A 10,608-nucleotide genomic window follows, 5' to 3' on the forward strand; every position below is an offset into this window, starting at 1 on the left:
TCTACTTTTAGTTCTCTAAGTATTCTCCAAACATCTTTCCAAAAGGGACGTATTAGTTTGAATTCCCACCAAGAGTGTAGAAGTGTTCCCTTTTCTCCACACCAGCATCTCTGGTTTCAGGATTTTGTGATGTGGGCTAATATTACAAATATAATATTATAGAAAGTGCAGGAAGAGATGAAATACTATTCCTATAGAATTAGAAAATCATGGTTTTGAATGAATTGAATGAATTTTGACACCCGTCACCAATGTCACAAGGTTATTAGCCAAAACATTGACAGGGACCTCCATAGTAATTGAATCTGAGACCACCTGACCCCACTGATCTGTCATCACTTATGGTGGAACCATGTGTATGACCCGTTCATGATGCAATGGGAAGAGCACAACACCACCCACCAGAGGTTCTTTCAGAAACAATAGGAACCTGACCGCACACGTATATCTCTGATTGCCAGTTACAGGAAATCTGGGGGCTAGAGAAGCATATTAAGTGACAACTTTTGGATAAAATCAGGCAAATCTAGAAAGAAGTTGATTGTGTAGAATATACAACTTCTTGACTAAATAAACAGCATCAAAAGGAGATTATTCATGTAGCTTTAAGACATTTATTGCCAAACAGAAAGTATAAAATTTGGATCCTGATTAGAACAAGCCAACTACAAAAATACACTATATTGAAAATCAAGGGCAATCGAAAACAAGCAGAATGTTATATAGTGTTAAGGAATTATTGTTGGTAGCCAACATGATGGTGGTGACTAAATCCCAATCTTTCAACATAATCTCCAAAAAGAGAGAGAAAGAGCAAATACAATGATACAAAACCCATATTCTCTGTATCAACAGAAGACACAAAAAATGAACAAACTTCAAATTACTTGATTGAGCAAAGAAACAAATACATTGTAATAGGAGTTAGATGTATTATGATCAGAGAAACAAATGCATTGTGAGTAATAGGAGTTAAACGTATTATGGTCAGAAAAGAGGAGTTAGAAACAGAGAAAGTAAGAAGGATAAATGAGCCTGTGGTGCTTGATTGGATTTAGAAGTTCCAGTGTAAATGTATGGATGTGTGTGCATGTGTGTACGTATAATAACTAAGTAAGTAAATAGATGTACATGTGCGTGGGTGGATGCATGGATATGTATATTTCTCAGCATTGAGCACCAGAAGCAATGGTATACCTACAGCAATACACTCGGCACCCAGATCTTGGCTTCTAAAAACCATCGCTAACTAAAAGAAGTCAGCACTCCTTGGTATAATAGCTGATTGGAGGGCTGGAGCATAGAATGTACAAGATAAGACTGGATCATCCTGTGTGCTCAAAAATTTATGGTGATAGGTCTAAAGGATACAGGATTCAACACTGAAGAGCTCTCATTGCCCAAATCTGGGATAATAATAGAACCATCAAAATAAAGAATGGCGGAGGGATAATAGACTATTGAATAAGGTAGGATCCAGGAGTCCATGCTGCTGCCAATCAATCTACCAATACAAAAAAAAAAAGCTTTTTAGAAAGCCAACTAAGAAAAGTAGAAGACATTTTAAAATTAGAAAAGTCGTCACTTGGCAATCACTATAACAATAATTTCATTCAAGCAGGAATCATCAACTGATGCTAAAAATGAGCAGGTAAAAGATGAGGAGTACAGGATGCACAGACTCACAGCATGTCTCCACAGGATAGTCCTTTCAAAGAGAAAAACAGCAACTTTGGTTTGCTAACTGATCAAGCTGGCATCACTGTAGTAGTGCAAATTAAAATCACACGCCTCCTGAAGTGGTATACTGAGAAGAAAATAGCATCACTTCTGCAATATTCCTGCCAAAAATGCATACTCTAAATCTAATCATGAAGAACCATCAGAAATCCCAAACTGAGGGACATGCTACAAAATAATTGGCTATAATCTTCAAAAACATCCGTGTCAGGGAACATGAAGGAAGACGGAAGAATTATTCCAGACTCGCTAAAGAGATGCAGCTACCAAAGGTATGATTCAGGATTTTCTTTTGCTATCGAGAATAATCTGAATGAAGAATGCTATCAAGTAAAATCTGAATGAAGCCTGTATAGTATATAATAGTATTATGTACAGAACTAGCTATGCAACTTGTGGAGCCTGGTGCAAAATGAAAAGTAGAGTGTGTTGTTCAAAAATTATCAAGAATTTCAAAATGGCAACAGCAAAACATTAAAGCTAGCCTGGGACCCTTCTGAGCACAGCGCCATGTGCAAGTACACAGGTCACATGCCCATAATAGTATAATGTTAATTTTCTGGTTGTCATCACTAGGGTCAAGTTATGCAAGAGCATGTCTTTGATCTTAGAAAATGCACATCTTAGTACTTAGGGGTAAAGGTGCATCATGCCTGCAACTTCTTCTCAAATGGTTTAGATAAAACAATAACCTCTGTGTGTACCTCGCAGGGGAAGGATGACTAGTGTAAAGGAGGTATCACAATGACACATGGACACTTAAGGGTGTATGGCAGTTCCCCGTATCAGTCTTCCAACTTCCTCATAAGCCTAAAATTACATTAAAAATTTTATTTTATTTATTTATTTATTTTGAGACAGAGTCTCATTATGTCACCCTTGATAGAGTGCTGTAGCATCACAGCTCACAGCAACCTCCAACTCTTGGGCTTAAGCGATTCTCTTGCCTCAGCCTCCCAAGTAGCTGGGACTACAGGCGCTCACCACAACTCCTGGCTATTTTTTGGCTGCAGTTGTCATTGGTGTTTAGCAGGCCCGGGTCAGGCTTGAACCCACCACCTTCAGTGTATGTGGCTAATGCCCTATTCACTGGTACAGGCACCAACCTACATCAAAAATTCTACAAGCACACACACACAAAAAATGAACTTGTGGGTATGCTGATGACATGTTGGTTATACTTAAAAAAAAATAATTTTCTAATAGATATTTTAAATATCTATGAAGCCCATACAGATTCTCTTTACTTCATGATGGAGTAATGTTCTGATAAACCCATTGTAAACTGAAAATATCGTAAGCTGAAATGCATTTGATACACCTAACCTACTGAACATCATAGCTTAGCCCAGCTTAGAACACTTACGTTAGCCTCCAAGTGGGCAAACACAAAGCCTGTTTCATAATAAAGTGTTGAATACCTCATGTAATTTATCGAATACTATATTGAAAGTGAAAAAAAGAATTTTATGGGCACTTAAAGCACAGTTCCTACTAAAGGCATATCAATTTTGTATCATCACAAATTCAAACCATTGAGAGTCAGGGACCATCTGGACTGCAGAAAGTTAGTAACTGAGCAATCAAGGCGCTGGGTGACAGTTTACAACCTTCTCTGTCTCTGTGCACGTTTGAAAATTTTCTTAATAAAAGGTTGGGGGGTTTTGTAAGTCATTCTTAATTCCATTTGCTTAATACCATCATTTCTGTGTGTTTCCTTCTGGTCTTCAGAGTGGTACATATATTTTATGTTGTACACACCCTTTAAATCCTCTACGTTCTGTTTTTCATGTTGCAAAACAGAATCTTCATAATTGGCTCTCACGTGGCTGCAGATTCATTCAGAATATACTAAATCATTCCCTGAATGTCAAAGTTGTAGCTTGCTTCGGTAGTGCACTCAAATATATATTGTTTTTCCCTATTCATGATCTTTCCTTGGGAAATATTTTTAGGAGTGGGATTTCTGGATCACAGACAGGATCCTGTTTATGAATCTTGAAGTATTTTGCCAAATTGCTTTCTAAAACGTAGTACCAATTACACCAGATGAGACAAACCACTGGGAGCTAGCATTAATTTTTGAACTGGTGCTGGGGCTGTGTTGCATTCATCTTTCCGGTTCCTCTTTTGTGAATTGTTTTGTCTCCATGCCTCAGTTGGGAGGTTAACATTCTTCAAAATATGTACAAGCTCTTTGAGTAGTCAAGATAACACCTTTCATCTCACGTTTGCCTCAAATGTCCTTCCCAGAAAAGTCACTTTAAATGGAAGGGGAAATGCAGCTATGTCCTAGAAACTAGGCAGCCATTGTACACGACCATCTTACATTCCCTCCGTGAATGTTCCGTTGACGAAATCATTTGTTCAGAAAACAAAATAGTTACGTTTGCTCACAACATAAAATATTTTAAAAGGATATCCTCTTGAGGTAATTTGTCAAAGACTACCAAAAAGACCAAAGGCCCTGGCTATGTCCTCATGATCAAAACAACTAGCTTTTAAAAATAACTGATGCGGCCTTCATACTGCCTTCTTAACGGTTAAATCAGACAACCTCATGATTAGTAAAAGTAGATGGTTATGGTAGCCAAGTACATCTTATCTATAGGGGAAATAAAGTGACACAGATTCTAGATGCATCTAGAAATGTAGATCTACTTTTCCGGGCTAGATTTCTGAACAACTCAGCCTGAGACTGACCAAAAAGACCTCTGTATTGTCCCAATAGGTACAATGTTGGCCAGGTAGGCAACCCATGGGTTGGCCAGACCACCACCCAGGGGATGGCCTGTCCTCCTAGGCACCTTGGTGTCCTTTTCCTGGGTAACAGGGACTAAGATGATGTTATATCATGAGTTTCTCTACCCCATGTCTTTTTGAAACCTTGATACTCACATTGACTAGGCCCGGGTGCTGGTGTGTTAATGGAAGCACCAGTGGCCTTCAAAGTTACTGTCCTGTTAGGGACGCAGGAAAACATTTAATCTGAAATGTCTGAGCTTAGTAATGCCATGGTGGTTTAGCTAATGCCTACCTTCCATGACAAGCATATAAGTTTATTGCTGCAGTTATAGACAAAGACTTGTAGACTAAACCTACAAGATGGCCCCTCAGCCAATGCCCTTCTCACTAGACTTCCTACTATGTGGAGACTCCCAGTGTTGGAAACTACATTTCCCAGACTTCTTTGTAAACAGAGCTCCACATGTGACCTAGTGGCCACCAAGCTGACACTGTGGAAAATGAAATGAACAAGAGGTCCTAGCCCCACAAAAGGACAAGCTATCATCCAGAAAGCTCAGCTGCAGAAGGAACTCTCTCTTCATAGCAGCTGAGATGGGATTTTTGAGTGCCCTGGTGCCATGGGTGTCAAGCAATGGGTGGTGGCAGCAGTGACATTTTGCTAGAAGAGTTCTATGTATCCTTGGGCAATTTTCCTGGCTGTGTGGCAGCCAAGTTCATTCCCTGGTTTCCCTGGAGACCCTGTAAGCAAACTAATATGATTTTAAAATTCCCTTTCTGATTAAACTAACTAGTATAGATTTTGCTGCTTGCTAGTAAAAACTCTGCTCAACACAGGTGGGGAGCCCAGGGCATGAAGGGTTCCTGGAGATGAAAATACTTCAAAAATATGATCCCCCTTACACATGTTTTCTGAGTACAAGCCAAGTGAATTCATAAGCATCTTGCTGAAATTGTGAGGAAGAGATATCAAAAGTTTCTAGAGAGGAAGGGAATGGTAAATGGAAATTAATTATAAACTTTCTGCTATTACAAATGTATGAAGTATAAGAGGCTAATGCATCTACTTTTATTTAGTATGCTGCCCTTCTTTTATTGTAGTAAAATATATATGTATATGTGTATAAGGGCTTCATGGATTCATTTACGACCTCCACCATCAACCTTATTTTTCTCACAAGCTTTTCAACATGGATCCCTCCTATTGCTAGAGTTTCAAGGAAATCACCATTAGGGGTAGGTACAGATTCCTAGCCCTAAATTATCAGGATGACACAACCAGCAATTAATTAAGGATGGCCTGGTCATTGTAGCTGTTATCTTGAGCAACCGTGAGGAGGGTGGTCTAGAAGATACTAAGGTTCTTTCCAGCCATAGCATATTACATCTATAAATATAATTTCTAAAGCATTTAAGTCTTATTCTTCCAACAGTCCGCAAGGGCCAAGCTGGCCAGACCATCCTTCTTAGCTCCAAGCAGATTGACTGTCTTACACCCAAATTCCATTTAAGAGCCCAAGGAAAGGGATGTATGGCACCCACTGGTACGTGTCTTAGCTCCAAGATGAGGGAACTCGTTGGTAGGTAATGTGGTTTCCCCAGACCACAAGGTAGAGAATAGAGACAAGCTAGCCCTCCACAGATAGTCTGTGAGTCAACCTTTCAGAAAGGAGACAAGAAGAACAGCCCTAGCTCTGCCAGGATCTTCTCCGTCTCAGGAAACAGCCCTTGGCAGCTGAGGAACCCACATGAGTCACATCATGTCACTGAGCCTGAGGGATTTCTCTGAGAATTAACAGGAGATGGTGGATGAGAGGTCTCTGGTGTGAGGAGTATTGTGTGGTGGCCAACAGCCTGGGCAGGAAGCAGCCAGTCAGTGATTCTTACCAAGCACCTTTGCTGGGCTCTGCATATACAGATGTATTCTCAGAAAATGCACTCTGGGTTTCTTGGAGATGAGAAATCAGCAGTCCAGCATGGCTGGGTCTCAGATCCTCAGCTGCCCAGGGTTTGATGATCCACATGGCAACCCAAGCAGTCACATCAGCCCCTTGCTTACAGCCCCCTTGGGGATGATGCGTGAGGAATTAAATCCCAGTCCCGCCCTGGTGTCTGGGTTTCCGTGTGAGTGGTTCCAGTGACCTCTCCCAGGGCAGCCCTCTGGCCTTTTCTCCTTACTCCACCCACAGTGGTTTCCTGTCCATTCCTCGGGTGCTCTGAAGTGCCCCAGTCCTCCAGCCACTTGCATCCCACGTGCCATCACTTCCTCCAACAAATGCTCCCCCCACCTCACCGCCCAGCAGTGCCCCTCCCTTCTTTAGAAACCGCTCTGTGAAGGCAAAGACATCGTGTCTCTTGTTTACTGCCAAATCCTGCACCCCTGCAACTGCTCCTGGTTCATAGTAGTAAACATTTGCTACTGAAAAGGAAAATGTTGAAGAACAGTGCAGTTTTAACCAGTCCAACTTCCTAACACATGATAGAAATAATAGCAGTTTCAGCTTTGCTTTTTCCCTACCTTTCTTTTCTGAGGCTCTCAAGCTAAAGGCAGGAAATGTATAGCATCTCAGTGGGTTACTCTGATCAAAAACTTTCCTTTATAACATTTCCCACGGGCTTATTCGTATCATTTTGAAACACAAGTCTGTCGATGCCCTGACAGTCAGAGGCTTAGCACTAACAAGTATTAAGCCCTTATCTTAATGCCACTGAGTTTTCTCCATTTAATACTTCCTATTCTCACAACAGCCTGCTTGTTTTCTTTTGTTTTGTTGTTTTCTCTCCCTAATTGATAATAGAGAAGCAGAACTTCAAGGGCATTAAGAAGTTTGCTCAGGGTCACGATCCTTGTAAGTTGCAAAAGCAGATTTTTGACTCCAAAATCAGTGTTCAATCCTTTCTGATTCATAAATCGAGAGTGCTCTGGGAGTGCTATGTTGTAATAACTCCCTTGCAGGGTGCCTCACTGGGGGTGGGGTTAGGTGGGTTGATGACAAGGTTGTCAGCAGTGGAATCTGCAGCTAGCTCCCAGCTCACAAGCAGAGGAAGCAACTCCGGGCTGCACAGGTGCATCCTGAGCTCTGAGCCACTGTATTGGGTAACCCTGGGCAAGGCTGCTGGCCTGCCCTGACCTCCTCAATCTCATTTCCAGAAGGGAGAACATGGCAACCAAAGTCTACTGATGACTCCAGAGTGCTGGGAGAATTAACTAATAACTGATTGGGAAGTGCCAGGCAAATGTAAAGTGCTGTATAAATGCTTAATAGTAACAACCACCCTGTCAGGCATCCAGGGCTGCTTTTGAGCCCTGTGGTCCTTGTGTAATGATACTGAACCCTACAAAGTGCTTTATGAATAGTAAATAATTCATTCTCAGGGCACCCCAGGGAGGAAAGAAAGTATTCCTCTTACTTTAGAAGAGTTGAAATCCAACATTTGCTGGGGCTGCTCAGCCAGGAGTCCATGCAAAGCCAAGTTTAGATCCCCGTGGCCCTCCAGGTCGAGCCAGGCTGAGCCCAGCTGCTCAGGGCTGGGAGGGCTCGAGTCAGTGCTGAGAGTGAGCCTGTGCTGCCTGGGCTCTGGCAGATGTTCATCTCAAAGGCTCTGGAGCGGAGGGCTGTGGCTCGGACAAGTGACAAGCACAAGGTCATAAACAAACACAGGCTGGAGGTGGGAAATACACAGTGGTTCCTTGCTTTCAGTGTACAGTGTGGGGAGGCCAGGATGTCCTCCACCTCTGGGACAGTCCTGAGACCACTGGGCCTAGGGGGAGGCCCCTTCTTGGTCAGCACTCATAACCTGATCTTGGACATTTGGGGCAGAACAGGGTGACAGGAGATGCTTGACTCTCCCTTGGGTCAGGGCAGAGACACAGTCTTCAGAGAGGCAGTTGTACCACAGGGTCAGGTCCAGGGGCCTGAGGAAAGGCACATCCAGGGCAGGGGTGGTCGGGTCAGGCAAGGCTGGAGATAAGAGCACCTCATACTCCAGAGGCCCAACAGGAACTGAGGTAGGCACCCCAGGAACTGAGACTCCAGGTCTCCTCATCTCAGTTCTGGCAGTGTCTCCCTCATCTGGGACCCCAGAGAGGTCCAGAGCTCACCTAATTTCTTCCTTCTGAGAACAGGAATTCAACTTCCTATGCACTGCGTCCCTAAGAAGCAGGAAGACACCTGCAGCCTGTGAGTGTCAGACATGACTGAAGGTCTCTTCACTGTTTTCCATGCCGCAGATGCAACAAGAAATCTTAGGAGAGGCAAGAGGACATTGAGCTTCTCTGAAGTAGGACCCTGAGTTAATTGAAGATATTAATAACCAGCTTCCCTACCCACTCACTGCACAACACAGGACACACTTCTTCACCTCATCCCCAACATTAAAATGAGGATAACCATTGCTGTCACTTGGCCACCCGTGTGGAAGGCAGACACCCTGACATGCTAATGGGCACATGAGTCATGCTATCCCAGTGTCAGGTCAGTCCCCAGTGCTAGGACAGCCCTTATGTCCCTCTCTCAGGACCCAGGGGAGACATCTGGCACATCTAACCGCCAACAATACCAAGACCTCAGACCCACCCACGGTCAGTTAACAACCTTCTGGCAGGTGGCACTTTTACTGTTGTTTTCCCCTCGAGGCTGAGACTGGATGACAGCCAACACAGTGTCACTGGGCTCAATGTCTCACACACATTATCTCACTCGTCCTCACAGCAGACGAGGAAGTTCAGGGTCAAAAGAGCTAACTGGCATCCCCAGGGTCGCTCAGCTGGCCACCCTGACTTCATGACCTGGTTGCTGCTCTGCCTAGTGGCCTGCAGGGATCCAGAAAGCAATGACAGAGCAAACAGGCAAAGAAGCAAAACAGTGGAGCTTTTCTACCACCACACAAGGATAAGATGGGCACCACACACGTGCTCTCCTACCCCTGATCCCAGGGAGGGAAAGGAAGTACAGAGTCCTCAGATTCTTATATAGCAGTGGTTCTCAACCTTCCTAATGCCCCAACCCCTTAATACAGTTCCTGTGGGTTGCGACCCACAGGTTGAGAACCACTGTAGAGGCTCCTTTCTTGTCCACTCCTGGACTACACATATACTGAGTGTCTGGCATGTGTGTTGGACACAAGTGGACAGATGGGTGTCGACAGGATGGGGGGGATAGAAGGGGGCCTGTTTTCAGGATACACAAGGAATGGGGTGGGGTAGACAGTGAAGAACTAAATCGGAAACAAATGAGTAATCCAGAAAGGTGGTGAGTGTGCTGAAAAACACAGGGGATTTACAGCACTAGAGAAAGCCACTTTAGAAAGTGACATTGGTACCAGCAAAATAAACCACTTGCAGTGAACATGTGGCACACACAAAACTTCACAGTCAGGGTAACGGCATCAGGAGACAGAAAGGAGTGAGGAAATAAAGGACTGGAAGGGAAAATCATTATTGCCAGAGGTTTGTGAATGAAAATAAAGTCTTCTGGTTCCCCACCAGCAATTGACTGAATGAACCACTTCTTGGCCTAGGGAATCCTTAAAATTGAGTTGCTGGTCATGAGAAGGACGATCAGACATACCTCATCATGTCCCTTCCCTTCTTGGAGACATCCTTTGTAACTCATAAGGCTATGCAAGACAAAGCTTGAACCACACCTGCAGGTCCTCAACAAAACAAATCACTTAAGTCTGGGTAAATGAGATCAGACAATTAAAAATGAGTTTGGGTATATGAGGTCAGACAATTAAGAATGAGTTTGCAAACTCATTCTGGAAAAAGTGCTACATATCTCATTGCTGAAGATCACTACAGTCACCTTCAAGGTACTCCCCTTGGGAAACTGTGCACTGATGCCAGCACCAAGTCCATGAATGTATCACTTTTTCTAGAACCAGTTCTCAAACTTAATTGTCCAACTTCATATGTCTGCTGGCTTGTCTCTAATTAACAGAATTCTTTACATTAAAAATTCTAAGCTCGGCTCGGTGCTTGTGGCTCAAGTGGCTAAGGCGCTAGCCACATACACCTAAGGTGGCGGGTTCGAATCCAGCCCGGGCCACCAAACAACAATGACGGCTGCAACCAAAAAATAGCCAGGCGTTGTGGTGGGGCACCTGTGGTCCCAGCTACTT

Source organism: Otolemur garnettii, unplaced genomic scaffold (genome assembly GCF_000181295.1).
Source record: "Otolemur garnettii isolate 467f Iridium unplaced genomic scaffold, OtoGar3 scaffold00217, whole genome shotgun sequence".
Classification (NCBI taxonomy): Eukaryota; Metazoa; Chordata; class Mammalia; order Primates; family Galagidae; genus Otolemur; species Otolemur garnettii.